The 27,318-nt window shown below is 35.5% G+C and overlaps 1 long non-coding RNA gene across 1 annotated transcript in view; it reads right to left on the bottom strand.

Annotated features, from left to right (window-relative positions):
* The window catches only part of LOC103094965 (uncharacterized), a 52,535-nt gene extending 31,845 nt beyond the window's left edge, over window positions 1–20,690 (bottom strand). Inside the window, exon 1 of the long non-coding RNA XR_001627155.2 lies at window positions 20,440–20,690. This is a non-coding gene — a long non-coding RNA (uncharacterized LOC103094965). The remainder of the gene's footprint in view (window positions 1–20,439) is intronic.
* Between the last annotated feature and the right edge of the window lie 6,628 nt (window positions 20,691–27,318).

Genomic DNA, 27,318 nt, shown 5'->3' with positions numbered 1-27,318 from the left:
TATAATAAATCAAGCCTGGAAAGTTAATAAATAATTAAGGAAGAGTTAGGTATTGGTACAGAATTCTTGAGCAATGGAAGGACAGGTGAAATTTTGAAAAGAAACATTATTTTTCTTGAGCTTGCCTTGGAATCAATGCAAAGTATTGATTCTAAGATAGAAAGTAAAGGCTCTTTTTTAAAGTCATGATCAGTTCCCCAAAGTTCATATCAAGGAAATACTAGAATTAGAGGAAGAATTCATCTCTATCAGAATGACACAAATGTAAAAGAAGGGTCATGTTTAAGTAAGCTTTGCTACCTTGATTCTGACCTTTCTAATCACTCAAATACTCAATTAGTGTCTGTGTAGATATCTTTATCTATGTACAGCATTACTAGTATTCTTAACCTTGGAACCATCCTTGACTTCTCTTTCTCACTTCATATATCAAATTAAAGACTAAATCTTATACTTCCTACCTTCACAATGCCTCTGGTATAGATCTTCTTCCTTCTCACATAACCACCTCCCTGGTACAGGTTCAAATTCTCTTCCACCAAGACTATAACAGTAGCATTCTGTTCAGGCTCCCTGACTCACCTCTCCCCATTCCAGTCTATCTTCTATCCTGGTACCAAAGTTATTTCCATAAAGTATAGAGATAAACCATGTCACCCTTTTACTTTGAGAAACTCCACTGGTTTCCTATTATCTCTATCATCCAATATACATTCCTTTGACATTAAAAACTCTTCACAACATGGTCCTTTTCTTCCTTTCAAGGATGTTATCACTTTCCTTCCCTTTTCACCTTCTAAAATTCAATCACTTGCTGTTCTTCACACAAGAAACTCTATATCTTGTCTCTATGCTTTTATAATAATTGTACCTATGTTTGGAACACTTATATCCACCTATTCACATATTTTAATTCCTAGCTTCTTTTAAAATCCAAGGACTGTGTTCTACAGGTGTTTGCCTTCCCTTAATGATTATCTTACATTTATCCTGTATATATCATGGATGTACAAAGTTTGCATATTGTCACCTCTGCTAGAAATATAGACTCCTTAAGGGCTAGGAACATTTCTATCCTTTGTTTCATAAGCATTTAGCATAATGCTTGGAACTTAGTAGCACTTAAGTATTTTCTCAAGTATAGCCAACTTTTATATAGTATGTTAAAGTTCATAAATTATTTTATATTAATTATTCCATTTGCTCCTTATAACAAGTTTGTGCTATAGTTCAAAAAAATTGGAGACTCTGGGCCTCCTTGATATCTATAAGGTTTGCTTGAAGTAGACTGCTTTCACTCTACATGCTAAAAACCCTATTTTTGTTCCTTAGATCTTCTGCTCTGACATTTCTCAGAAATGTTCATGTTTGTACTTTCTTTTTCAGGATGCTCTCTGTACTATGATCAGCCTGTGACAGCAGAGATAAGAAACTAACAACATGTGCTTGATTGAAGACCTGCCCCATCCCTGCAAAACACATTGCCTTCTATTGCTTAAGCAGACTGCCAAGGTATGAAGGAAAGTGAAGGCCAAATATTCCACATGAAGTGGATTAATAATAACTCATGTTTATGTTGCACTTAAACATTTGAAAATAAATATTTTTCACATTTGATATTCACAACAACTTTGTGAAGTAGATTATTATCCCATTTTACAGAGGGTGAAACAGGCTGAGAATGGTTATGCAATTTATCCAACATTACAAAGCTAGTAACAGGATTCAAACTCCTGAATACAAGTCTGGTGATTGATACATTTAATAAAAGCTCTCAGAGTACTGGATGCTAAGTCTGAAATGAGCTCCTTCAGAGGAAATTGTTGACCACATTTCTCTTGTATGACCAGAAGATCACTAAGGTCTAGTGTTTTATTGGTTGTTACCTTTCCTGATTAACAATGACCTTGTCCATGATGCTGTGGTTGTTTTAGGTACTAATGGATCTGTCTGATCTGCTTGTGAAGCTACCTGAGTACAAAAAGCACTGTTAAGGGGGGAGTATAGTTCTCTACAAATACCATTGGTTCTTTTATCCCCATTTTACACATGAGACAAATGAGGCTTAAAAGTTCTTTGGATTTGATCTATTTATAAACATATGAAAAATTTTATGAATCCCTCCTGATAGAGAAATGCAAATCAAAAGAACTCTGAGGTATCACCTCACACCTATCAGATTGGCCAATATGACAGTAAAGAAAAATGATAAATGTTGGAGGGAATGTGACAAAATTGAGACACTAGTGCATTGATGTAGAGTTGTGAATTGATCCAACCATTCATTAGGGCAGTAGTTTGGAACTATGCCCAAAGGGCTATAAAACTGTGCATACCCTTTGATCCTGTAATACCACTACTGAGCCTGTATACCAAAAAGAGCATTAAAAAGGGGAAAGGACTTACCTGTACAAAAATATTTATAGCAGCTTTGGGAGTGTGTGAAGAATTAGAAATAGAAGGGATATTCATCAATTAGGGAATGGTTGAACAAACTGTGGTATGTGTTTGTGATGGAATACTACTGTGCTATAAGAAACACTGAGCAATTTGATTTCAGAAAACACTGGAAATATCTACATGAACTGATGCAGAGTGAAATAAGCAGAACTGGAAGAACATTATACACAGTAACACCAATACTGTATAATGATCAACTGGAATAGCTATACCCAGCAATAAAATGATCTAGGACAATTCTGAAGGACTTATGACAGCATCCACCTCTATGAAGGAACTGTTCAAGTTGGAATGCGTATCAAAGCAGATGATTTTTCATATTAATTTATTTATGATTTTATTTAGAGGTTTTGGTTTTATATGAGCATTCTCTTACAATGACCAATTTGAAAGTATGTTTTGCATGATAACAGATATCTGTATAACCTAGATCAAATTGCATACATATCCAAAATGGAGGAGGGAGGGAGATAATTTGGATGTTACAATTTTGGAAAATGTTTGCTGAAAATTGTTCCTAAGTGTGATTGGGAAAACAAAATTTCTTTGAATTAAAAAAAGACTTCTTCGTTATCACTCAGCTACTTAGGTTAAGATTGAGGACTAAGTTTAGGACTAATCTTAGGCTAAATTTTGCTATTATTTTTGTAGGGCCATTAGTTAGGACAATGGATAGAGCACTGAGCTTGGAGTTGGCAGGATCTGGGTTTAAATCTGGCCTCAGATACTTCCTAGCTATGTGACCCTTCTCAGCCAGCCCTTCTCACATTAAATAAATCTATTGTCTGCTACTTCCCAGAAGAATTTTGCAAATATGGTCTTCCTATCCCCAATAGGATACTCTTTCTCCAAGTGTCATACTAATTAGTTCAAACAATAGGGTCCTCCTAACTAGCTAACACTCTCATGTTTAATTTTTTCTTTAGAATGTACTTCTTGTCATTGGTTTGTCTCTAGGGGCATCCTAAAGTTAGCTTAAAATAAGCATTTTGTATATATTAGTATTTAAATCTCTTAAAAACTGGCTTAAATATATGGGGATTATTAATCCAATCACTTCCAAACAGTTTTGGGATTGATGGTTTCCTCAATTTTCCATTACTTTTTTCTTACTTTTAAATTTTTCCCTGTTCTTGAGTCAGTTAGGGAACAGCACTAGGGCAAAGCAAAACCAAGATCAAGAGGCAATATCTCTTTTATCTGCTTAGTCATAATCTTGGGGTTTTTATACAGGTGAACCAGAAAAGCCTATGGCATCTTTGAGCTCATTCTCACAATATTATTTATAAACTGTAAACTCTCCACCCAGCATTTGCTTCCTTACTTGGGATAAGACTCCCCTCTTAGAATAAGCTCATCACTTCCAAACTCACCACCTTGTTGCTAACTCAAGCCTTGACTGACCACCTTCCTCAGCCTCTTTTCCCTCTGGAGGACTGGAGGGAAGAACTTAACTTCTCCCAATGGCTTCCTTTCTATAGGGCAGAAACTTACTTTATTCTGCATTTTGTGTCCTACCTGGTTTCAATTTTATGTAACAAGATGTTCTTGTATCAGGTACGCCATGGTTTCCTCTATGCCTCCTAATTTTCTGCCTCCTTTGATGTTTTGTTTTCCCCCTTTAGTCTGTAAACTCGTTGAGGACAAGGACTTAGTTTTTTATTAATTTTATCCCTGGAACATTGCACAGTGCCTGGCATGTAATAGGCTCTTAACAAATATTTATTGATTTGGATTGACTGAGCAAATAGACTGCTTTATAGTTACAAGGCAAAATCAGTTATTGAAGAGAAAGAGAGATTGCTTCATGACTTCACAATATGGAATAAAGTAATCTCTAAAGAACTGAAAAATAAACATCACACACAGGCCATCTTTATCATTGGAGAGAAAAATCAAATTGATAAGATCTCAAACCCTTTGCTGTATCTGAGAAGAATGAGAATAAGCAGCTTTGGGATGGTATGAATTAATTTCATTCATGTCATGATAGGGGCAAAAGATGCACAAATGACAGATTTGTAAAGATTTTTTCTGCCTCGTGAATTCCTATTAATATAGGGATAAATATAAGTATAAATGAACTCGACCCCCCCCAAAAAGACTAGGTTTTATAGATTTAGAGCTAAAAAGGTGTTTAAGGTCATGGAATACAACCCTTTCATTCTAAAAAAAAATTGAGAAACTAAAACTAAAAGAGATCTAGTGATTTGAACAAGTTCCACAGCCAGTATGTATGTGAGGTAAGATTTGAAGTGAGGTCTTCCTGATTCCAATATTCTACTTTTTTATTACTCAGCTGTCTGAAAGACTGTAGAGTACCTGATAGCATCTTCTCATGCCAGAGATAATAATCCACTGGAATAGTTTTTAAATTATAAAATTCTCCAATTACAATATTTTCTTTTTCTCCAAATTTCTATTCTATTATCTTTTTGTAAAAACTCTTACCTTCCATTTTAGAATCAATATCATGTATTGGTTCCAAGGCAGAAAAATGCTAAGGACTAGGCAATGGGTATTAAGGGACTTATCCAGGGCCACACAGTTAGGAAGTCTGAGGCCAGATTTCAAACTAGGACCTCCTAATCTTGAGGCCTGACTCTCAAGTCACTGAGCCATCCAACTGTCCCCAATTATATTATTTTTTTAAGTCTTTTATCTCTGTAAGAAGTACCTTGTGGCTATGGATAAAGCACATTATAGAAGGACATATAGCAAAACTGTCTATGATTGGAATTAGGGTCATTAGAGTGTAAGTTCTTTGAGGTCAGAACTTTTTTCTTATTATTTGTAACCCTAGCACAACATAATGCCTGGAATCTAGTAGGTGCTTAATAAATGTTTATTGAATTGAATTGCATGGATGAGGCAGCATAGAAAAGAAATAGAACTGCCTGGATCCCATGGGCATACAGTACAAACACCATTGCTGCTTCAGAGACTCCTTTCTCACTGGGTTCTCTCTCCTCTGGTTTCTTTACCTTCACCTGGAAAATTATCCTTGTCTAATTCTTCTGTTGCATCACAACCATATTCCCACTTGTGTTGAATAGATTGAATCCTGGCAAAAGACCCTGGCAACTCAAATCCTTCCATGGTAAAACTTTCTTATGTTTTCCTTCCATCATCCTTGAAAGGCAACTTCCCAGCTAGACTGTGACTTGGACTCAAGAAACTCATTCCCACACCCCTAGTCTCCAGGAGATCCAGCTGGATCATGACAGCTATTACCATTTGGTGCCCACTCTGAGAATAAACAAGCTTTAGTTTCTAAAACTTCCATCATGGAATCTTTCAACAGCTCTATGTTCCCTCAAAATATTTAAATGGAATAAAATAATTCATTTATATAGCACTTTACAAGTTAAGCAGTGCTTTCTTTGCCCTATGAGTTAGGTAATTTATGTATTACAACATCATCCTCATTTTATAGATAAGGAAATTGGGACTAGGAAAATTGAAGTGGCTTGTCTAATGTCATACAGTACATGACAAAGCCAAGATTCAAACCAACCCACTTGTGTTCTTTTCACTATACTATCCTGCCTTGTATTACTTCAAAAGCAATTTAATTTTTCTTCAGTTACCTAAGTAGTATTCGGAGCTTTCCAATTCTTTTGAATCCCAGAGGGGAAAAATTTCTTGAAATTATAAAAAATTTATCTGACTTTTATTCTTGACATTCTTAAGAATGTATATATTATTTCCTTAGATGGGAAGCTGTTAGAGTTCATTATTTTACGATAATTTCTAGTTCTGTACATTTAATAAAATTGCTCATGTAGAATAACAAAATTTGTTGCCCCATGGCTGTCTTCAGACACTACATTTTCCTCTCCTCCTCTGATTCTTAGCAATATGTATGGAACATAGTAAGTGCATCATAAATGCTTTATCTATATGTCAGAGATAGATTCAGGTCAAAAACTATGCCAGTGCAATCTACTACTTTTTTTTCCTTATTATTAATAACATCAGCCTAAGTTGGATACCAGACTTAATACTTCATTGTCAGTTAGCTGAGTCAGTGGACCATAGAAAGATAAAAAGTTTGTTAGACAGAAATTGGTCTTTTGCCCATCTCTTATCTAGAATTTACTCTTCATTTGGAAGGTTGTTCACAAAGGATGATTCAATGGCAAGCCAAATTAGTAGAGGAAGCAGTGTTCTACATGAGTGAGTGTTATTTCTGGGCTATTTAACCTTTATATAATGCAACCTAAATAATAAAAGAGCATTCTCATCAAATATTCAGATTACATTGAGTGAGGAAGAAATCCATGAACAAAAAATTAGAATTTTACCTCTAACCCATGTTGTTATCCTTTCTCCCACCTGAAATGTTCCTTTCTAGTCTTTCCACATCCCAAAACTCAAGTCCTACTCTTTCCATGAAGTTTTGTGTTACCACATGAACTCTGAATTTACTTACTTCTTTCTTTGGTCCTTAATTATATACCCTGTTATACTATTCAATCAACTACCAACAAGAATTTATTAACCACTTATTATAGGCCAGGTACTATGTGTAAACCTTAAAATTTCTTAGACTTATAAATGTTGGAAATTTCACCATTGGGAAATTTCATACTTGAAAAATTTCCTACAGATAGTCTATTGGAATGTGAACCCCCTTGGCATGGGAGGGTCTTTCTCCTCCCTACTTAAGATTACTTTAGGACAGAAACCTTTTGCTAAACAATGGAAAGGGCTTTGACCTATGCTTAAAGCATAGAACAGGAAGTTCTTTGAGTCATGATTGATTTTAGAATTGATACAATCTCCACCCTACTCAGTCCTAACAGGATTTAGGAAGGGCTGCAGCATAGATCAAAATTTAATTATTGAGAATACGACCTTCAACATATGTGTGCAAAACCACAGACCTCTGGGCGGTCCTGGGTTAAGCTAGAGCCACCATTGGCACAGGGAAGACATGGACAGTGATTGGTAAATGTGAGAACTGAGGACTTCCAGTTAAGATGGCGGCTTAGAGAAAGCTAAAGTTCAGATCTCCGGAAAACCCTTCCCGACCGATCTCAAACGATAAGCTCCTAAGGCGCCAAAATTCAAAACGATCAACAGCACAGACCCTGGGAACCCTCCTCCTGGACCTGGACCCGGTTCAAAAGGTACGGCTCCCCTCAAAAGCCAGAACCCGAGATCACTTGGACCTCGGGGGTAGGAGCGCAGAGTCCAAGGCTCCCTGAAGCCGCAGCCCGGCTGCCTGGGGCTTCCGCTGCAGAGAGCTGGTCGAAATAACAGCAACCCTCAGGGCGGGCAAGACAGCCTCACGGGCTGGATCCTGCTATCCAAGTCTCAGTGAAAGTCCTTGCCCTCAGAGCTTGGGAAAGCTGCAGCCCATCCCCCCGCAGGCCAACGAAACAGCCTCACAGCCAGCGATTCTGAAGGCAACTTCCTGAAAGCAAGCGGGGGGGGGGGGGGGGGGGGGGGGGAGTGTGGCCTCGTGGTCTGACCCTTCCATTCCAGTTCCAGTGAGGCATATTCAGTTTAACCCAGGGAAAGCTCATAGAACCAACATCTGCCCAGGACTAAAGCCTCTGATCACCAGACAGAGATAAGAAAAGCTAATCCTCCACATTCAGAGATGACAAACTCCACAGAAGCACAGAAGCCCCAAAATACCAAGAAAAATAAGAAGAAAGGGGTGACTTTGGACACATTCTATGGAGCCAAAATACAAAATACAGAGCAGATAGAAGAAGATATACAAGAAAATGCTCCAAAATCTTCCAAAGGAAATAGAAACTCTCCACAAACCCATGAAGAATTTGAATCAGAAATGACCAAAAAGATGGAAGCCCTCTGGGAGGAAAAGTGGGAAATAATGCAAAAGAAATTCATGCATCTACAAAACCAGTTTGACCAAACTGTAAAAGAAAACCAGGCTTTAAAGCAAGAACTAATAAAGCAAAGCCAAAACACCAAGAAATTAGAACATAAAATATCTCACCGACAAGGTGATAGATCTGGGAAATAGAGGGAGAAGAGAAAATTTAAGAATAATTGGACAACCAGAAAAGCCAGAAATAAACACCAAACTGGACATGGTGATACAAGATATAATCAAAGAAAATTGCCCAGAGATTCTAGAACAAGGGGGCAATACAGCCACTGACAGAGCTCACAGAACACCTTCTACACTAAACCCCCAAAAGACAACTCCCAGGAATGTAATTGCCAAATTCCAAAGCTATCAAACAAAAGAAAAAATCCTACAGGAAGCCAGAAAAAGACAATTTAGATATAAAGGAATGCCAATCAGGGTCACACAAGACCTTGCAAGTTCTACTCTGAATGATCGTAAGGCATAGAACATGATCTTCAGAAAGGCAAGAGAGCTGGGTCTCCAACCAAGAATCAGCTACCCAGCAAAACTGACTATATACTTCCAAGGGAAAGTATGGGCATTCAACAAAATAGAAGACTTCCAACTTTTTGCAAAGAAAAGACCAGAGCTCTGTGGAAAGTTTGATACCGAAAATCAAAGAGCAAGGAATACCTGAAAAGGTAAATATTAAGGAAAGGGGAAAAATGTTATCTTCTACTTTTACTCAAACTCTCTTCTATAAGGACTACATTTATATCAATCTATGTATACTAACATGTGGGGAAAATGTAATGTATAAATAGGGGGTAAAGAAAGACCAAATAGAATAATGGTTCTCACACAAAGATTCACATGGGAAGGGGAGGGGAAGAAAACTCCTATAAGAGAAGGAGAGGAAGAGGGGGGGGGGGTTACTTAAACCTCAATCTCAGGGAAATCAACTCTGAGAGGGAAAAACATCCAGATCCATTGGGATCTTGAATTCTATCTTACCCAACAAGGGTAAGGAGAAGGGAAAACCAAGGGGGGGAGGGGGAGAGGGAGAACAAAAAGGGAGGGAAAGAGAGGGGGGAGGGGGAGGGAACAAAAAGGGAGGGACTAAAAAGGGAAACATCAAGGGAGGGGACAAGGGGCACTGATTCAAAGTAAATCACTGGACTAAAAGGTAGAGCCGAAGAAGAAAAGGTTAGAATTAGGGAAGGCAATCAAAATGCCAGGGAGTCCACAAATGACAATCATAACTTTGAACGTGAATGGGATGAACTCACCCATAAAACGTAGACGAATAGCAGAATGGATTAGAATCCAAAACCCTACCATATGTTGTCTTCAAGAAACATACATGAGGCGGGTTGACACCCACAAGGTCAGAATTAAAGGATGGAGTAAGACCTTCTGGGCCTCAACTGATAGAAAGAAGGCAGGAGTGGTAATCATGATATCTGATAAAGCCAATGCAAAAATAGACCTGATCAAAAGGGATAGGGAAGGTAATTATATTTTGTTAAAAGGGACTCTAGACAACGAGGAAATATCATTAATCAACATGTATGCACCAAATAATATAGCACCCAAATTTCTAATGGAGAAACTAGGCGAATTGAAGGAAGAAATAGACAATAAAACCATACTAGTGGGAGACTTAAACCAACCATTATCAAATTTAGATAAATCAAATCAAAAAATAAATAAGAAAGAGGTAAAAGAAGTGAATGAAATCTTAGAAAAATTAGAATTAATAGACATATGGAGAAAAATAAATAGGGATAAAAAGGAATACACCTTCTTCTCAGCACCACATGGCACATTCACAAAAATTGACCATACATTAGGTCACAGAAACATAGCACACAAATGCAAAAAAGCAGAAATAATGAATGCAGCCTTCTCAGATCACAAGGCAATAAAAATAATGATTAGTAATGGTACATGGAAAACCAAATCTAAAACCAATTGGAAATTAAACAATATGATACTCCAAAACCGTTTAGTTAAAGAAGAAATCATAGAAACAATTAATAATTTCATCAAGGAAAATGACAATGGCAAAACATCCTTTCAAACCTTTTGGGATGCAGCCAAAGCGGTAATCAGAGGCAAATTCATATCCCTGAAAGCTTATATTAACAAACAAGGGAGAGCAGAGATCAATCAATTGGAAATGCAATTGAAAAAACTCGAAAGCGATCAAATTAAAAACCCCCAGCAGAAAACCAAATTAGAAATCCTAAAAATTAAGGGAGAAATTAATAAAATCGAAAGTGATAGAACTATTGATTTAATAAATAAGACAAGAAGCTGGTACTTTGAAAAAACAAACAAAATAGACAAAGTACTGGTCAATCTAATTAAAAAAAGGAAGGAAGAAAAGCAAATTCACAGCATTAAAGATGAAAAGGGGGACAGCACCTCCAATGAGGAGGAAATTAAGGCAATCATTAGAAATTACTTTGCCCAATTATGTGGCAATAAATACACCAATTTAGGAGAAATGGATGAATATATACAAAAATACAAACTGCCTAGACTAAAAGAAGAGGAAATAGAATTCTTAAATAATCCCATATCAGAAATTGAAATCCATCAAGCCATCAAAGAACTTCCTAAGAAAAAATCCCCAGGGCCTGATGGATTCACCTGTGAATTCTATCAAACATTCAGAGAACAGTTAACCCCAATACTATACAAACTATTTGACATAATAAGCAAAGAGGGAGTTCTACCAAACTCCTTTTACGACACAAACATGGTACTGATTCCAAAACCAGGCAGGTCAAAAACAGAGAAAGAAAACTATAGGCCAATCTCCCTAATGAATATAGATGCAAAAATCTTAAATAGGATACTAGCAAAAAGACTCCAGCAAGTGATCAGAAGGATCATTCACCATGATCAAGTAGGATTCATACCAGGGATGCAGGGCTGGTTCAACATTAGGAAAACCATCCACATAATTGACCACATCAACAAGCAAACCAGCAAGAACCACATGATTATCTCAATAGATGCAGAAAAAGCCTTTGATAAAATGCAACACCCATTCCTATTAAAAACACTAGAAAGCATAGGAATAGAAGGGTCATTCCTAAAAATAATAAACAGTATATATCTAAAACCAACAGCTAATATCATCTGCAATGGGGATAAACTAGATGCATTCCCAATAAGATCAGGAGTGAAACAAGGATGCCCATTATCACCTCTACTATTTGACATTGTACTAGAAACACTAGCAGTAGCAATTAGAGAAGATAAAGGAATTGAAGGCATCAAAATAGGCAAGGAGGAGACCAAGTTATCACTCTTTGCGGATGACATGATGGTCTACTTAAAGAATCCTACAGATTCAACCAAAAAGCTAATTGAAATAATCAACAACTTTAGCAAAGTTGCAGGATACAAAATAAACCCACATAAATCATCAGCTTTTCTATATATCTCCAACACAGCTCAGCAGCAAGAACTAGAAAGAGAAATCCCATTCAAAATCACCTTAGACAAAATAAAATACCTAGGAATCTATCTCCCAAGACAAACACAGGAACTATATGAACACAACTACAAAACACTCGCCACACAACTAAAACTAGACCTGAACAAATGGAAAAACATTAACTGCTCATGGATAGGACGAGCCAATATAATAAAAATGACCATCCTACCCAAACTTATTTATCTATTTAGTGCCATACCCATTGAACTACCAAAATACTTCTTCACTGATTTAGAAAAAAACATAACAAAGTTCATTTGGAAGAACAAAAGATCAAGGATATCCAGGGAAATAATGAAAAAAAAAACACATACGATGGGGGCCTTGCAGTCCCTGACCTAAAACTATATTACAAAGCAGCAGTCATCAAAACAATTTGGTACTGGCTAAGAAACAGAAAGGAAGATCAGTGGAATAGACTGGGGGAAAGCGACCTCAGCAAGACAGTATACGATAAACCAAAAGATCCCAGCTTTGGGGACAAAAATCCACTATTCGATAAAAACTGCTGGGAAAATTGGAAGACAGTGTGGGAGAGACTAGGAATAGATCAACACCTCACACCCTACACCAAGATAAATTCAAAATGGGTGAGTGACTTAAACATAAAGAAGGAAACCATAAGTAAATTGGGTAAACACAGAATAGTATACATGTCAGACCTTTGGGAGGGGAAAGGCTTTAAAACCAAGCAAGATATAGAAAGAATCACAAAATGTAAAATAAATAATTTTGACTACATCAAACTAAAAAGCTTTTGTACAAACAAAACCAATATAACTAAAATCAGAAGGGAAACAACAAATTGGGAAAAAATCTTCATAGAAACCTCTGACAAAGGTTTAATTACTCATATTTATAATGAGCTAAATCAACTGTACAAAAAATCAAGCCATTCTCCAATTGATAAATGGGCAAGGGAAATGGATAGGCAGTTCTCAGATAAAGAAATCAAAACTATTAACAAGCACATGAAGAAGTGCTCTACATCTCTTATAATCAGAGAGATGCAAATCAAAACAACTCTGAGGTATCACCTCACACCTAGCAGATTGGCTAACATTACAGCAAAGGAAAGTAATGAATGCTGGAGGGGATGTGGCAAAGTAGGGACATTAATTCATTGCTGGTGGAGTTGTGAATTGATCCAACCATTCTGGAGGGCAATTTGGAACTATGCCCAAAGGGCGACAAAAGAATATCTACCCTTTGACCCAGCCATAGCACTGCTGGGTCTGTACCCCAAAGAGATAATGGACACAAAGACTTGTACAAAAATATTCATAGCTGCGCTCTTTGTGGTGGCCCAAAACTGGAAAACGAGGGGATGCCCATCAATTGGGGAATGGCTGAACAAACTGTGGTATATGTTGGTGATGGAGTACTATTGTGCTAAAAGGAATAATAAAGTGGAGAAGTTCCATGGAGACTGGAACAACCTCCAGGAAGTGATGCAGAGCGAGAGGAGCAGAACCAGGAGAACATTGTACACAGAGACTAATACACTGTGGTATAATCGAACGTAATGGACTTCTCCATTAGTGGCGGTGTAATGTCCCTGAACAACTTGCAGGGATCCAGGAGAAAAAAACACCATTCATAAGCAAAGGATAAACTATGGGAGTGGAAACACCGAGAAAAAGCAACTGCCTGAATACAGAGGTTGAGGGGACATGACAGAGGATAGACTCTAAATGAACACTCTAATGCAAATACTACCAACAAAGCAATGGGTTCAAATCAAGAAAACATCTAATGCCCAGTGGACTTACGCGTCGGCTATGGGGGGTGGGGGGGAGGAAAAGAAAATGATCTATGTCTTTAACGAATAATGCTTGGAAATGATCAAATAAAATATATTTTAAAAAAAATGTGAGAACTGAGGGGAGGGAACTTGGATGGTTTCCTTAAAGATAGCGGGGTCTGAGGACTAGGGGGGTTGGAGAGGTTTTGCTCTGAGAGGTTGTGCTCTGAGAAGCTTGCTCTGAAGGAAGCTGGAGGTGGAGGCCCCTGAGACTGTTTCTCCATTTTGGTCATGTGAGTGATAGGGACTGATCTCCTTTCTTTGCCCCAGCTATCTAAGGGCTTGGGCCTTTTGGCCCAGCCTAAACAGAAGGGGTATTTAAGCCCTATTCCCGTCTCTCTCTCTCTCTCTCTCTCTCTCTCTCTCTCTCTCTCTCTCTCTCTCTCTCTCTCTCTCTCTCATACCTTTCTTCCTCCTGTTTGTAATTAAACTCCATAAAAGGTTGACTGCTGACTTGAGTTTTCATTAAGGAATTACATAGCTGAATTCCTTGGCGACCTTAAATTAATATATATCAGTCTTTTAAAGTGATTTCCTTGTCACATATGATAAGCCCTAGAGATATAAATACAAAATATATAAAGTCTTACCATCAAGAAGCTTACTTTCACCAGGGTGGGGGGAGGAAGAACATATAAATTCAGAATATGTATATATAAACAGAAAGTGATTGCTGGTGGTGATGGTACCTAAGAATTGGATAAATTATGAAAAACCTCTTGAAGGAGGTGATATAAACTGACTTAGGAGTAAAGGGTTGCAAAAAGTAGAAATTATATGGAAGAGCAATTTAGATACAGGGATTGAACCTGTTGTGTTAGTAATTTTTTAGCAATCAGGTCTCTAAAGAAAAAAAATGTGCATGGTGTACTTTTAAATTTAATCTACATTATTAACTTTTTCTCCATCATTTCCTTAAATCTAGATAATCAACAAAACAATAAATCAATCCCTGATTTGTATCATTGGCTGATTTCCTGGGTGGAAATGCTTACTCTGGAATCTTAACAATTGATTGTCCCTAGTTTGAGTTGACTTTGGCACACCCCTGGTGATAGAGAGGCATAGAGTTAGAAGAAAGAATTAGATAGATAGATAGATAGATAGATAGATAGATAGATAGATAGATAGATAGATAGATGATCTAGTGCCAATTTGTCTGGAGAATAGTTCTTGGAGAGGATGGGACCATGCAATAAATGTAAAATGAAAAATAGCTGCTTTCTCCCCTCCTCACCAGCTGAAAATAGGATCTCAGGCCTTGTGTCAGTAACTCAGATGCTCAGCCCTATTGATATGTTTAATGTATATCTTTTATGTCCAACAAAACTATAAGTCAACATCATGTATAATCATTGATAGCAATGCTTTGTTTTTGTATCCCCAGATTTTGTAGACAAAACCATCTGATATGTTTCCTTGCTTATACTAGATATTTAAGAGAACTGTATCTTACAGGTTTTTTACCTCTATAGCAATAGGATGTTGCTGAGAATATGGTAGTAACTTAATAAATATTTGTTGAATTTAATTGAACACTATAAAATTCCACTACTTCTATTTGGTTAGCACCAACCCCATAGTTACCTCTACTTCACTTATCTAGCTAATCTTTTTATATGATTTTATTTTCTTATGTTTGTAGTCAAACACAACAAATTTAGGAACTATGATGACTGATTTCCCCTCCTATACATACCAGTTTCCTCCTTAATCCCCTATGATATAATTTCAATTCCTATTCCACCTCACCAAATATGCTTTTTTCCAATTATCAAACCAAATTATTCTTTCTTAAATTCATTATCCTTAAATTTTACATTTGACCTGATCAACTCATTTGTAGAAATATTTTTTTTTTCTTTTGGTTTCCATGACACAGAATTTTCTTGGTTGTCCTACTTCTCAGATTATTATTTTTCTCTTTGATGTTGCTGCTTCTTTTTCTTCCAATACCCTAATTAGATTTCCCAAAAAGTTCTATATTTTGTCATCTGCTCCTTTCTCTTAATACTTCCCCTCGATTATTTTATGTTGGGCCAAAAAATATCCAATCTATAATGAGAAACTGGGACAGAGTTCTCGGCATGATCTATCAATTTTTATGACTTCTCATGGTCCTTATACAATTGGTTTCAAGTTTTCCTTGAAACCAAGGATCCTATCCTCAAGATCCAGGAGTTTTATAGCATTTGGTAGGTTACCAAAAATAGAATGAGGTGATACAATTCCATGATTGGTCATCTTTAGAAGTGGAGGAAACCCTATGATTGGCTAAGGGACATGTTTATCATTCCCAATCACTTGTCAACAATCTTTTTCACAAGTCATCAATTACTAATATCCAGTCATAAGACTTTCCACAAGTCATCAACCACAGGCTACTTCAACTGAGACTTTTCACCTTCCACCACATTAGAGACTTTTAGAAGAAATCAAATATACAGTGTTTGGTCAGCAGTATCCTAGGGGACAGGCAATTTGTGGGCAAAAGAAAGGTCAAAATGGAGCAAGGACAATGATTCATTGGGATGAGAAGTATTATTGCTACAATAACAAGTTCCAGGGCCAATGCAATACTCCACAAGAGACAGATATATGATTTGTCTTATAATTAACAATGATATCACTAATATATAATATAAACATCACTAATAAATAGTATACCTGTCAATTTTAATTCTATTCAATCTAACCGCAATCACTGATCTCAACAAAATCACCATGAACTGAGTAAATACTGATTAAATTCTGTAAGGGTATCAATTTATTTTCATACTTATTCACTCATGTCTTCAGTTAATATATAGTTCTATAGAAATGGGGATATCAAGGTGAATGACAACTTCTAAAAATAGCAATGAAATTAATTTTAACTACAAATAGTAGGTTTAACAAAAGATCACTGATGGATAGCAACAATAAATTTCTACCCTAAGAAAAGTTATGCATTTTATGGGGCCCAATCATGCTCTACATCCACTGAAAAATCATGAGGGTATAATGGTATTAATTTCTATGAGGAAGGATTTGGGTTATATAAAAAGATGAATGAGAGTAATGAAATCAATTAAATATATGACAGGCAGATAAAAATTCTCCATCTAGACATATTAACACATATCAACTATTCCTTTTAGGACAGTTTAATTGTAAATCTAAAAAGAGAGGTCAGTTAAAGCAACAGATTAAAAACACTATATACAGAAAGAAACTTAGTATCCTAATCATTGATCAATTCAAAGAACCTAGTTACTGGAGTAAGGACTCACAAAAATTTTTAGAAAAATCATCTAGAAAAAATAAAAATAAATTAGATTTAGATTGACACCTCACGTTATATGCCAAGATAAGCTCCAGATGGATAGGTCATTTAAATATAAAAAGTCACATAAAAAATAGAGGAGCAAGGAAGTAATTACCATGTGTGTATAGATAGAGGAAGAGTTCAAGATCAAAGAAAGAATAAAGAGAACAAAAGATAAAATAAAAAAATTTAGTGTATAAAACTAAAAATATTTTTGCATAAACAAAACCAGTATAACTCTTTTCCTTTTAGAATATAAAGAGCTAATAGGAAAAAAGATGATTGCAAAATTTTTATAAAGGTCTTATTTCTAAGATGATTTATATGTAATATATAGCATATATGTGTGTGCATATGTATGTAAGAGAGACTCAACTTTTTAAGAAGAGTCATTACCCAATTGAAAATTATCAAAAGAAATAAACAGTTTTCAAAGGAACAAAAACCAAGCCTTTATAATTCTATAAAATGCTTCAAATGACCAATAATTATAGAAATGAAAATTCAAGCAACTTAGAGGTTCAGTCTCATATCCATTTAATTGGAAAGGATGACCAAAAAGTAAAGAATCAGTAATCATTAGGCTTAAGAAAAATAACCAATACTAACTCACCATTAATGGAGGAGTGAACTTGTCCAAGTTCTCTGGAAAGCATTTAGCACTTGGCCCAAAATATTACTAAATTATTCCATGTCCTTTGGCCTACTAATTTCACTACAAGACCTATGCCCCAAATAGATCAAAGAAAGAGGAAAACAATCACTTGTACAAAAGTATTCATAGTAGTTCTTGTAGTAACAAAACCCCAGAAATTAAAAGTGTCCTCTTATTAGAAATAGGTTTAAGGCTTTTTTAGGCATAATTCCAAATTGTTGTCCAGAATCTTTGTACTAGTTCATAATTCCATCAAAGGTCTTTTAGTGCACCAACTTTTCCACATTCCCTCCAGCATTTGTCATTTTCTTTTTCTGTCATGTTAGCCAGTCTCACAAGTATGAAGTGGTATCTCAAAGTTGTTTTAATTTGAATTTCTCTCATCAGTAATAATTTAGATAATTTTTATGTCACTATCAATAGCTTTGATTTCTTCTTCTGAAAATTACCTGCTCATATCTTTTAACCATTTATTAAATGGATTGTACTCTTATTTTTTTTTTGCAAATTTAGTTCAGTTGCCCATATTTTAAGAAATGTATCTATCAAAGAAACTTGATATAAATTTTTTTGGTTCCTTATTTTCTTTCTAATTTTCACTTCATTATTTTTGTTTTGAAAAGCATTTTAAATTTTATATAATCAAAAATAACTATTTTATTTCCCTTATTCCTCATTATCATTTGTTTCATCTAAAACTCTTCCCTTATCTATCAGCACATTTTTCCATGCTCCTCTAAATTAGTTAAGATATCATCATTTATGTCTAAATAATTTTCCCATTTTGACTTTGTCTTGGAATACAGTAGCCATGTTGTCCTATGTCTATTTTCTGCCAAACTGTTTTCCTGTTTTCCCAGCTATTTTTGTCAAATGATAAGTTCTTATTTAAAAAGCCTGAATCTTTGGATTTATCAAACTACTATGGTCCTTGACAAATATGTACTCTGAACCTACTCCACTCCACTGATCCATTACTTTGTTTCTAAGCCAATACCAGATTGTTTTGATGATTACCATTTTATAATATAGTTTGGAACCTAGAATATCAAGGCCTCTTTCCTTCATATTATTTTTCATTGACTCTTAATATTCTTGTCCTTTCTGTTTTTTCAGATGAATTTTATTATATTTTCAGCAGTACATGGTTTCAACATTGAGATAAGCTACCAGGGATGGACCTGAATTAGATCATTTCTACAGCTCCTGTATAGAGGCAAGTAAGTGAATAAGATATTCCAGTAATGTCATTCCATTATGCCAAGATGCTGGTAAATGAAGCACATACACTCACACCTTTACCCTAGTTCAGTAAAACTGTAGAAGACTATTAGAATACGTCAGCAAAAATCTCCTCAAAAGTTGCCTTAGTTCAGATGAATGTAGTGTGGAACCACGTAAATAAGAACCTTCTTTCAAAAAACACAATTTTTCTCATTGAATGAAACAATATTTTTCTACATAAATAAAACAAAAGCCACAAAAATATTGTCTTTTGTTATGCAGCAAATAAAGCACTTAAAATTCATTCAATAACAAGTATTTAATAAGTGCCCAAAGGGTGAATAGCACTGAAGAAAATTAACTTCAATACTTTGAAGCTAAATCAAATGTCAATTAAAACATTCCAAATCAAACTGAACGAAAAACAGTTGAAATATTTGTGTATCTCTGTCACTCTGGAAAATAACATTTCCCCCTCTTTGGAGAATAGAATTCTGAATTTAGAATCACCTCTTAAAATTAGATTGTCTTGGGGGCAGCTGGATAGTTCAGTGGAGTGAGTGTCAGGCCCAGAAACAGGAAGTCCTGGGTTCAAAGCTGGTCTCAGACACTTCCCAGCTGTGTGACCTTGGGCAAGTCACTTAACCCCTATTGCCTAGCCCTTACCACTCTTCTGCCTTGGAACCAATACACAGTATTGATTCCAAGATGGATGGTAAGGGTTTAAAAAAAATCAAATTATCTCCTTATGTTTTTCTTTTTTGTTGTTGTTGTTGGGAATGTTTTCATTCAAAATTTACTTTACAGTGGAATTTAATGGCTATTTCTTCATTTTAAAATATGAGGAATTAGGTTTTTTTTGTATCTATGAAGACTCTTGATCCTCTAGTTGTTAGATTCATCCCTAGCATGAAATTCTTATTTATTTACTCTGTATATATTTTGTATTTTCTTACCTGTATTCATGTTGGCTCTCCTTTCCCAAGACAACTCTAATCTCCTTGAGGAAAATGACTCTTAATTTTTATCTTTGTCTACTTAACATAATGCCTGGCACAGATTAGAAGATCCTTGGTAAATCTTTGTTGAATAAATTAATGAATGCATATATGTTTTTTCACATAAATTTAAATGATATGCACCAAACTAACAATGAAAATAATTATATCTTGCATTATGTTTTCACAGAAGGGATAGATACAGATAGAGATACACACATACAAATGAATATATACATACATATACACACATGCTTATACACATTTATGTGTATGTATATGTATATAGACCTAAACACTTTTGAACAAAGTCCATACAACGTATCTTTACTCTAATACAAATTTTAGAATCACTTTCCAAAATATGTTAGGAATGGACTTTAGCCAGCAATCAGTGACTGACTTTTTAAACTGAACATTCCAGATTTCCATTCTATTCCATTCCAACATTCCATTAATGATTTCCAAATCACAAATCAATCAGATTCAAAGCAATTTTGTTTTAAGGTGAACAATTTTAACAATATTTGTCTATATTATCACCCATAATATTACCTTCTTCATCAAATAACCATTTCTACCTAAAGTTATTTCAAGTCAAAAATCACAACATTCAGAGAGAGTATCATCAAAGAAATACATACTGTCCTTCAGCTCTATGGTATCTTCCAGATTCCCTGTACCATGGCTTTTAGAACAAGAGGTAGATTTCTATTTCCTAAAATGAGATATGAAACATAATGGAAGCACTTATTATAAAGACATAAGCTGGGGCCAAGAAGGTGGTTTTTAATAAAGCGAGAGAGGGTGAATTGCATTCCCATAGAAATTGTGGAAATTCAAACTGTGTCCAATCTTAGAAATGTCAAATTGCCCAAGTGTTTGATCTTTGCACCAAAGGAAAAACTACAAATTCCACTGTTTGGAACCATAAATGGAAGAGTATTAAAGGAGACCATTATTATAATCTCAGCACCCATGAGTCCTTCAAAAATACAGGTTTTGCTGATTTTTTTATTATAAATCTACTTTGTAGACTTTCTAACTCATCCAATGTTGTTCAGCTGGAGCTGAAATTTGGAAGACAAGACTGTAGGTCACAAGGGATTATTTTTCCAAGAATTAGAGAAAAAAAATTTTGGATATCATCTGTAAATAGCAACAGTTTTTTATTCATATAGTTTTTAAAAACCAATTTCCCCCTTCTTTTACATATTTCACTGTTTAATGAAATAAACAAAAAATATTTATTAATTACCTATTTTGTGTCAGGCATTGTGCTAAGTACTATACAAACACAAATTGAAACTGTCACTGTCTTCAAGGAGTTACATTGTCTTGGACAATAAAACATACTTACAGGAAAGTAAATATTGGATATATGTAAGTTGTGTGCATATATTTATTCAAATACATATGTATTATAATGTAAATATAATATACTTGCACATTTGTATATTACATGTATACATGATCTACTATATAGACATGTCTGTTATAGTACTGTGAACATCTCTATCTGTGTGTGTACATGCCAAAAACAAAGTAATTTGGGGCAAAACACTACCTAGGGATGAAGTGGCATTTCAACTAAGCTTTAAAGGGAATTAGGTGCTTCAATAACCAGACATGAGGAGGGAAAATATTCCAGAAGCAACTTGGGCAAAGATACTGGGGCAGAAGTTAAAATGTCATCTGTGACAGGCAGTGAGGGGCCAGTTGGGCTAGACAGCAAAGTATATAAAGAGCAATAGTATGTAATCAGTGTGGGAAATGAGACTGGATATAGATCGTGAAGGTCTTAAATGGCAAAAAGATGAATTTACACTTGATCCCTGAGACAATAGAGTCATTGGAATTTCTTGAGAAGATGAGTAACGGGATCAGAACTGTCCTTTAAAAATATGTTTGACAGCTCTTTGGAAGGTAGATTCAAAAAGCAATAGGAAGACATCAAGAAGACCAATAGGTAATAGACAAGGTGAAAGGTGATGACGGCCTGACCTAGATAGGTTATGGTTTTAGTAGAGAAATTTGAGATGTGTTGAGGAAGCAGAATCAACAATACTAGGTAATTGATTGCATGTATTGGATGAGGAAGGGTGAAAAGTAAAGGAAGACGGGTGACTAGAAAAGTAATTATTCCCTATCAGGAATAATTAAATTATGAGCAGGAGTTATTTGTCCTTTTTCTTTCTGTTTTTAAAATGTTTCTATTTTGTCTTAGAATAGATACTAAGATTCAATTACAAGGCAGGAGAGCAGTAAGGAGTGGGCAACTGCAGTTAAGTGACTTCCCAATGGGTCATATAACTAGGAAGTGTCTGAGGCCAAATTTGAACCCAGGACCTCCCATGTCCAGGCCTGGATTTCTATCCATTGAACCACTTAGCTGCCCTGTCCTATATTTTTGAAGAGGACCAATGATGTCACAAGGTGATGTCTTGACTTGCTCATAAATTGGATTTTAGTAAGGCAGCATTGCATGAAGTAATCAAACTCACTCTTTCAGAGTCATCAAAGTCCAATGGCAAGACAAAAATCAAGACAACAGGGCAATGGCTCCAGATGCAGTGGATGACCTTGGCAATTTGATGTCTGAGCAAGTTCTAAGCACTTCACAGTGCCTGTCTTAGCCACCTTCATGGCCATTGGAACAAATTCTTTTCATTCACCCATTGTGCCAGGAGAAGTCTTTACATGCTTGGGTTAGACATCACCCACTAATTCACTAACAGATTTTAAACCTGTCAAATACTCTCAACCTGGTTTAGTCTATCTACAAAGATAGCTTTAACAGGGTGTTGCCTCTACACATGCTATATCTTCTTGGAACCATAGATGAGAACCGAGTGAAAGGTGGACATGAAAGGTGGATGGACAGCCCTGAAAAAGGTTTGTCAAGTCCTTACACCAGAGGTGCTAATCCTCCTGGAATACTCCATACATCCCTAGGATGGAGCAGCTAGATGACTCAGTGGATAGAGTACCAAGCCTTAAGTCAGGAAATTTTATCTTCTTGAGTTCGAATCTGGCATCAGATATGTGCTACCTGTGTGACCCTAAGCAAGTTTCTTAATCTTCTTTACCTCAGTTTCCTCATCTGTAAAATGAGCTGGAGAGGGAAATTGTAGTCCACTCCAGTATCTTTTCCAAAAAAACCACAAATGGGGTCATGAGGAATTGGGTATAACTGAAACAACAACAAAAAATACAACTATACTGATAGGATAAAATGCAAATTATTTCTTGAGACATTAAGGGCTCTCCATGGTCAGGTTTCAATCTACTTTTGAAATCTTTTTATTATAAGCAGGAATAGATCTAGAAGGAAATATGAATACTCTTTTGGACATGTTGAGTCATGCTTTATAGGATGGGTTAAAATGTGCAGCAGGCATTTGGAGATGCAGGACTATTAGCTAGCAGTAAATCAAATACAGAAAGCTTGATATTGGTGTCTAACATGCTAATGAGTAGCCAAAAGTCTAAATGTCTTTCTTTGCTGGCCAAGTCTGCAAGATAGCCTAGAAATCTTACAAAGATAGTTTTCTTTTAAGAAAATTGGCACTTCAGGTTTTAATCTAGGCCAAAAATATTGAAAGAATAGCCCTTTCTTATCCCTTCTAATTCATTCCAGCCAAATGGAATCAAGAAGATATGAGGTTTTTAAAAAATCATTTGAATACATCAGAACCCCAACAAGATTCATCCTAAATTTAGTTCTCAACATGGGTCAGTGTTGTAGGAGTCTGATTTTTCCTTAATAGATTTCCTTTTATCTTTACTTTCAATAACCAACTACAGATTACTTTCTCTGGACTAATTAAAGAATTTTCTTTAATATATTTCAAAGGAAAAAGGAAGTTGTATAATTGATCTCACCTTTGTAAAGTGTATAAAAGACATTTAATAACTAAATATAGCAATTTCACTGTGGTTCATGACTTATATAAGTATTGTCTACTGGTGCTACATCATCATCATCATTATTACTCATATTTATACAACATGGTTTGGGGTTTTTTGGCCCAGACCTGTGATTTCATTGGCATAGGAAACTCTCAGGGAAGGAAATCCTTCTACATTACAGGTCAACAACTTTTGTACAAATAATAGTCTTAAATAGTAACCTTCAGGCCTGACAGTTGAAAATATGCACCTAGAGTTATACATCCAGTAAGTATTGGAAGCAAGATTTGGACTCAGGGTTTTCCTGACTCTGAGGTCAGTTGTCCATTCACTACACCCTATTGTTTCTTTTATAGAGTACTTTTCAGATACTTTCTTCAAAACAGCTGTATGAATTTTCTGGTGCAAATATTAATGTTCAAATTTGGAGTTCATAAAGATTTTGTAAAAGCCCAGGGAAGTTAGCAGAAGAATCAAGAAACCAAAAGACTTTACCCATATGGTTTCTTTTGGCATCTGCTCAGCTATATCATGTGGCAGAGGGACACAAATGTCATCCCTATCATTAAATCTATATTCAAATGATGATAAATATAGAGCTGGAGGAGCCCTCAGATGACATCTAGTGCCATCCCCCATTTTAAAGATGCATAAACTAAGACCTAGAGAAATTAAGTGAGTTACCCAACATTACACAGCTTAATATCTATTAGATTTTAATTCCAAGAGATGAAGAGAAATCAATATTTTAAATTTCTTTAGAAAATGTTCTTAAAATTTCTTTAGTCTCATAGAATAACTGAATTCCAGTTGGTTGATCTTCAGGACATGATTGCAATTCATACTTTTATGGTCTAATGTTTCCTAGCCGAAAACAGTCATCTGACTGTTTTCCCTTACCAGGAATTTTTGGTTCTGGTTTTATTTTAAATTATAAGTTCCTCCAAGAAACACTCACTATGAAGTCTTGTGCTGCTAGTCACATTCTAAGTAAATTATGAAGTATGCATGAAATAATTAAGATGAGGAATTACTAGATTTATGCTTAGTGTTAAGGTTTATTTGATCATCATTTTACTTGAACTATCTGATTATATTTTCCCATGCATCTTTGGAATTCAAGTACCTAGTAAAGTTAAATGAGTTTAAGAAAAGGAAATTGACTGTTAAGTGCCGCAATTGTCTAAATTAGGTAGTCTTTATCCCTAAGGAAGGACTTGTCATAGGTGCTAGAATCCTAAAGGTTTGGTGGTTTGCTGTAGGTGAGTGGCCAAAAGTTCAGATGCTCATCCAAAGTTGATCCAAACCTCTCTGGGTTGGAAATATCACAAAAGTGGGCTTTTCCACGAAATTTCCAGTACTTCCTGTTTTTAGCTGAGCTGGAAATAAAGCAAGAACAGTCCCTCTTAGGGTATTTCACTGCTTCCACTTTTGGTCCCACTAAAACCCAGCAGAGACCATAAGCATGACTAACCAAAAAAACAGTTTAGTGGGGAGGGGTTTGGGGCTAAGCAAGGGAGAGTTAATGGGAACAGAATTTCCTAACCTGATTGCCACTTAACCACAGCTTGAATATCCAATATGCTCTGACTCACCAACAACTGGTTCCAAAATAACACAAGAATTTCTCAAGCCTGATCAGTATAGTACATCGTTAATGATATTTCCAGAAAGAAAATAGTGTCTTGCATCTAGATATAAACAAGAACCATTTTCCTTTGGGTGCAAAGACACTTTTTTTTTCAGAATAATTTTAGCGTTGGTGGTAGTGGAGTTGTCTTATTGTTTTTAAATAATGAGGGTTACCAGAAAAATCATGTCAAGTTTTGGCCCCCGAATCTGTTCCTCCCAAGAGAAAAGATGGTAGCTAACCACAGAAAGAAAACCGGATGCATAGAGATAGAGGACATACTAAATAGAGACATGGAAAGAAGGCAAGAAACCTTGGCCATTAAATGGGCTATAGAAATGAGAGCAGTAAGAGACAAAAGAACTTCAAAAATCATTTTTGGGGCAGCACTCAGGGGGTAGCACACCAAGCTTTGAGTAGAGTGTACCTAGGTTCAGAACTGGCCTCAGACATTGTGATCCTGCACAAGTCATTTAACCCCAATTGCTTAGTCCTTACTGAACTCTTGCCTTGGAATGGACAGAAGAGAAGGCTTTAAAAAAATGAAGTAAGATAATGGTGTCTCCATCTTTTTATCTAATGAAGCACATAATGCAGAAAAAGTTTATAGGATATTTAAGTTTCAGTTCAACAAATATTAACAATAATAGTTCACATTTACATAGCACTTTGAAATTTGCAAAATATATACATTTTACATATATACAATAATATATACATTTTCTCACCTGGCCCTCACAACCACATTGCCAGGTAAGTGCTATTACCACCCTCTTTGTAAAAATAACTAAGAATTAAATTTAAGAACATTTAGTCTATTGCTCCTACGCACATCATTTTAGAAGTAAGGAAACAGATGCCCAGAAAATTGTGCCATTAGCAACATAGTGCAACTAAAAGAACTATGGCTCTGGACTTAAAAGACCTGGGTCACACTTACTACTGAAGCTGCCTATCTGATTTTGGGCAAATCACTTAACCTCTCTAGGACTCAATTTTCTTCTTTATAAAATGAGGTCTGAGCTGCTATCCAGCTCTAGATCAATGCACAATAGTGATATGCTAGATTAATGAAGTTAATGATTAGACATTGCACATAAAAGGCATTGCTTTATCTCAGAGTCTTCAGATGATACGGATTTGTAATAAACTCAGGAAGTTTTGCTTGGGTTTCCATCATTTACAAATAAGACCTTGAGTATGTTATTTAATCATTTTCAATCAGTTGTAAAATGGAGATGCTAGTATCTGTTTCATATACTTGCTATTAAAATCAAACTAGATCATGTATACATGTGACTTTGTGATGGTGAAGTGCTGTATAACAATGTTACTCTTATTATTCAAATGAGATAATTAAATGATCAAATGAAATAATAATTGCAAAGCCCTAAACACAGTGCCTGACACATAATAAGCATTTTATAAATGCTAGTTACTATTATTATTGATACTAGCAGGGTATGTCTATGAGTTCTTTACTATGTTGGTACTCAAGTAGGCTAGTACTAATACTTCCTCAAAATAAATTATAGTTAAGTAGTTAGAAATAAAAATTATTGCACTATGAGTGCCCTCATACAGCCCCAAATATATTAGGTAGGTTCATTTTTAAATGAGCAGATCACTAGTATAACAACAACAAAAGATCATAATGACACTTAGAAACACAGTGGTAGTTTAGAAAAGTAACATATCACTTCCACAAGTCAGCCACAGACATTTGCTTGTCACATAGGAGGCACTTGAAAAACAGTGAACGAACAGAGATGAGATGAGAATGCTACTCAATGGCAACTGCCACACTTTTTGCATGCCTCATTCCAATTATAAACAGAATACTGAGTTATGTTTTGTTATATTTATAGAGACATTTCTAAAGTGTTGCTCTCTGTAATTTGGAGAAATGAGCAAAGGAAAAAAGAGCACACTTCCAGAAGCTTAATGGAAACGAATGTTAAGGAATAGGAAGGATATTCTC

This window comes from Monodelphis domestica, chromosome 2, assembly GCF_027887165.1.
Source record: "Monodelphis domestica isolate mMonDom1 chromosome 2, mMonDom1.pri, whole genome shotgun sequence".
In the NCBI taxonomy this organism is placed as follows: Eukaryota; Metazoa; Chordata; class Mammalia; order Didelphimorphia; family Didelphidae; genus Monodelphis; species Monodelphis domestica.
Note: the sequence above shows the minus strand (reverse complement) of the source record. Positions and strands in the feature narration are given on the sequence as shown.